This window comes from Littorina saxatilis, linkage group LG8 (genome assembly GCF_037325665.1).
Source record: "Littorina saxatilis isolate snail1 linkage group LG8, US_GU_Lsax_2.0, whole genome shotgun sequence".
NCBI classification, from domain to species: Eukaryota; Metazoa; Mollusca; class Gastropoda; order Littorinimorpha; family Littorinidae; genus Littorina; species Littorina saxatilis.
In genome coordinates this window covers 69073807-69077524 of record NC_090252.1, presented here as the reverse complement: position 1 = coordinate 69077524, position 3718 = coordinate 69073807, and positions in this window count along the sequence as shown.

Below are 3718 nucleotides of genomic sequence, written 5' to 3'. Positions count from 1 at the left end.
ACACACACACACACACACACACACACACACACACACACACACACACACACACACACACTCTCTCTCTCTCACTCGCCATCTCTCTCTATCTCAGTTTAACTAAAAACAATAAAATATATTCAGATTGAGTGGGTAATAATGGCACACAGGCATGATTTAAAAGGTCATGGATAGATAACACATGCGCGTGTATCAAGACCAAGAGCATTCTACAAACTCGTACGCACCCGCACACACACTTGTACACAAACACATACATACACACAGTCACACGATCACAACACACAAGCACACACGCACACACACACACACACACACACACACACACACACACACACACAGACGCGCACACAGACACAGGCATACACACACACACACACACTCACACCAGCGGATCAACATCCGCGCACCCACACATGCACCAAAGTGCCCATCGCTGCGGAGTTGGCGGCAAATCACACAGGCTGCTTCAGGTCGTGGCGTTGAGTAGCCTGACAGCAGAGGGCAAGTAGGAGTCCAGGAACCTGTTAGTGCGGCACTTGAAGGAGCGCAACCTCCTCGATGCTGATCGGGCTGGAGTCTGAGCTGTGAGGACGGGATGGAGAGGGTGAGATGGATCTGACCGGATCTTATTAAGCTTTCTGATGGCTGTCTTCTCGTAGATGGAGTTGATGCTTGGCAGTTCTTCTTTGATGATTCTTTCAGCAGTTCTGATAATTTTCCCCAGCTGATCAACATCCGTCTTCTTTGCGCTCCCAAGGAAGCATACGATGTTGTATAGCGTGACGCTCTGTACTACTGACTGAAAGAACAGTGACATGATTTTTTGGTCCACCCTGAATTTCTTCAGTTTTCTGAGGAAGAAGAGTCTCTGGTTGCCCTTTTTGCAGCAAGCGCGGATGTGTTCAGTCCAGTCCAGTTTATCATCAATTACCATGCCCAGGTACTTATACGACTTAACAGTCTCAACTGGTTGACCCTTGATGGTGATTGGTTGAAGTTCTGGCTTTTCTCTCCTGAAGTCGACAATGAGTTCTTTTGTTTTGGAGACGTTTAGGTCTAGGTAGTTTCTGTCACACCACCCCACAAGCTCATCGACCGCCGCTCTGTATAGGTACTCGTCATTGCGAATCATGCCAGTCAAGGACGAGTCGTCAGCAAACTTGCCGAGCAGGTTGCAAGCATCACTGCTCCGACAGTCCGCCGTGTAGAGAGTAAACAGGACAGGAGACAACACACACCCTTGTGGGGCCCCAGTGTTGGTCTTCAGAGTGCTGGAGAACTGCTCACCAACCCTGACTCGCTGTGGTCTTTCCGTAAGGAAGCTGTAGATCCAGCGAATCAGCACTGGATTTACCGACATGGCGAGGAGCTTCTCCATCAACAGGTGGGGCTGGATCGTGTTGAATGCACTAGAGAAGTCTATGAACAGGACTCTGGCGTAGGATTTTGGCCGATGCTCATGCAGCTTGTGTAGTAGAGTCAACACAGCATCATCGGTGCTCCTGTTGCTGCGGTAAGCAAACTGCAGCGGGTCCTGGTGGTCAGCTGTTTGAAGTCGAAGTCTCCGAAGGACGATCTTCTCGGCACACTTGAAGGGTATCGATGTCAGCGCGATTGGTCTGTAGTCGTTCAGTTCTTTGGGACACGACTTCTTCGCGACTGGGACGATGTCTGATGTCTTCCAGATGCGGGGTACGACGTTTTGGTCCAGGGACATCTGGAACAGCTGGGAGAACACTGCGGACAGGGAGTCACCGCAGTGTTTGAGAAGTTTGCTACTGATGTTGTCAGGACCAGCAGCACTGCGAGGGTCGTAGGCTATATCTTACTATCTGAAGACAGAGGAGCTTTTTGTGTTGGAAGTACTTTACGGTACTCAGCCAGGGTCGTATATCTTGCTATCTGAAGACAGAGGTAACAATCCCCCAATAAGGGGCTCATCAAACATTAGGAACAAAATGCCAAACCTGCTCACCATTAAGAGGAAAAAAAGAAAGAAAAAAGAATCGGACGCCGAACGTAAACGGCCAACACGTGTCTTTGTACGGGCCGCCTGTACATGAAACAATTAGTTCCACCAGTCGCTGTTTACAGTGAATTTGTCTGCGGATAGATTTCACTTGGCTGTCAAATCCACACCCTGCTTTCAGGTCACTTTCCTGCTCGGATCATGTTCTTATGACGAGAAAGCCGTTCGGTCGTGAAACTCAATCCTGTTAACAGGAAAATACCAGCAGACAGAAAAAAAAGGTTCAGAGACTCACAACAACGAATACACATGCGCACCTATACAAAACACACACAGAAACGCCCTAAAAACAAACAAACAGACAGACGGACGGACAGGAACAAACAGGCAAGCACGCATTCACTCACACACAACCACCTACTACCAACATGTTAGATAACTCCACCTTAACCACAACACATTTTGACAACACCGTTTACTAAAGCACCTTAAGCATTACCGACTACCCACAACGTAGCTTCTGTCATGTCATGTGTATTACACCACTGTTACTACCGCCGACATCACCACCACCGACATCACTATCAACTAGTATCCATTTAAAGACCATCTCTTTTGAAAAATATAGCTTGACCAACATCAAATAACCAAAGGGAAGTAATCGCTCTTTATGCATACGTACGACATGTGTAATAGAGTAAGCGAGAGTTGTACGGAACCTTTCTCCTGGCACCTGAGAGAATAACAAGCATTGAAATCACTTTCAACAACAACAGCTTGTATCACATCTCTTAATTGTCATCCCCATCTTAAACAGCGCCATCTGCTTAATCAAGACTTTTACCACCATCACCTTCACCCCATATAACAACACCACCGTTAACACCACTACATATAACGGGCTCGTACCTCCACAGTGTTGTACAACATCATCACTATCGCCACCAAGTATGCCAGCATCGTTTTTACCAACACTGCCTTCAACTACAACACCTTTACAGCAAGTTCTTCTTGTGTAAACAATTCAGCTCACCGTCTGACACAAGAAAGAAAGAAAGAAACACATACGGAAAGAAAGAACAAGTCGCGTAAGGCGAAAATACAATATTTAGTCAAGTAGCTGTCGAACTCACAGAATGAAACTGAACGCAACGCAACGCAGCAAGACCGTATACTCGTAGCATCGTCACTCCACCGCCCGTGGCAAAGGCAGTGCCAGTGGAATTGACAAGAAGAGCGGGGTATTCGTTGCGCTGAGAAGGATAGCACGCTTTTCTGTACCTCTCTTCGTTTTAACTTTCTGAGCGTGTTTTTAATCCAAACATATCATATCTATATGTTTTTGGAATCAGGAACCGACAAGGAATAAGATGAAAGTGTTTTTAAATTGATTTGGACAATTTAATTTTGATAATAATTTTTATATATTTAATTTTCAGAGCTTGTTTTTAATCCAAATATAACATATTTATATGTTTTTGGAATCAGCAAATGATGGAGAATAAGATAAACGTAAATTTGAATCGTTTTATAAATTTTTATTTTTTTTTACAATTTTCAGATTTTTAATGACCAAAGTCATTAATTAATTTTTAAGCCACCAAGCTGAAATGCAATACCGAAGTCCGGGCTTCGTCGAAGATTACTTGACCAAAATTTCAACCAATTTGGTTGAAAAATGAGGGCGTGACAGTGCCGCTTCAACTTTCACGAAAAGCCGGATATGACGTCATCAAAGACATTTAT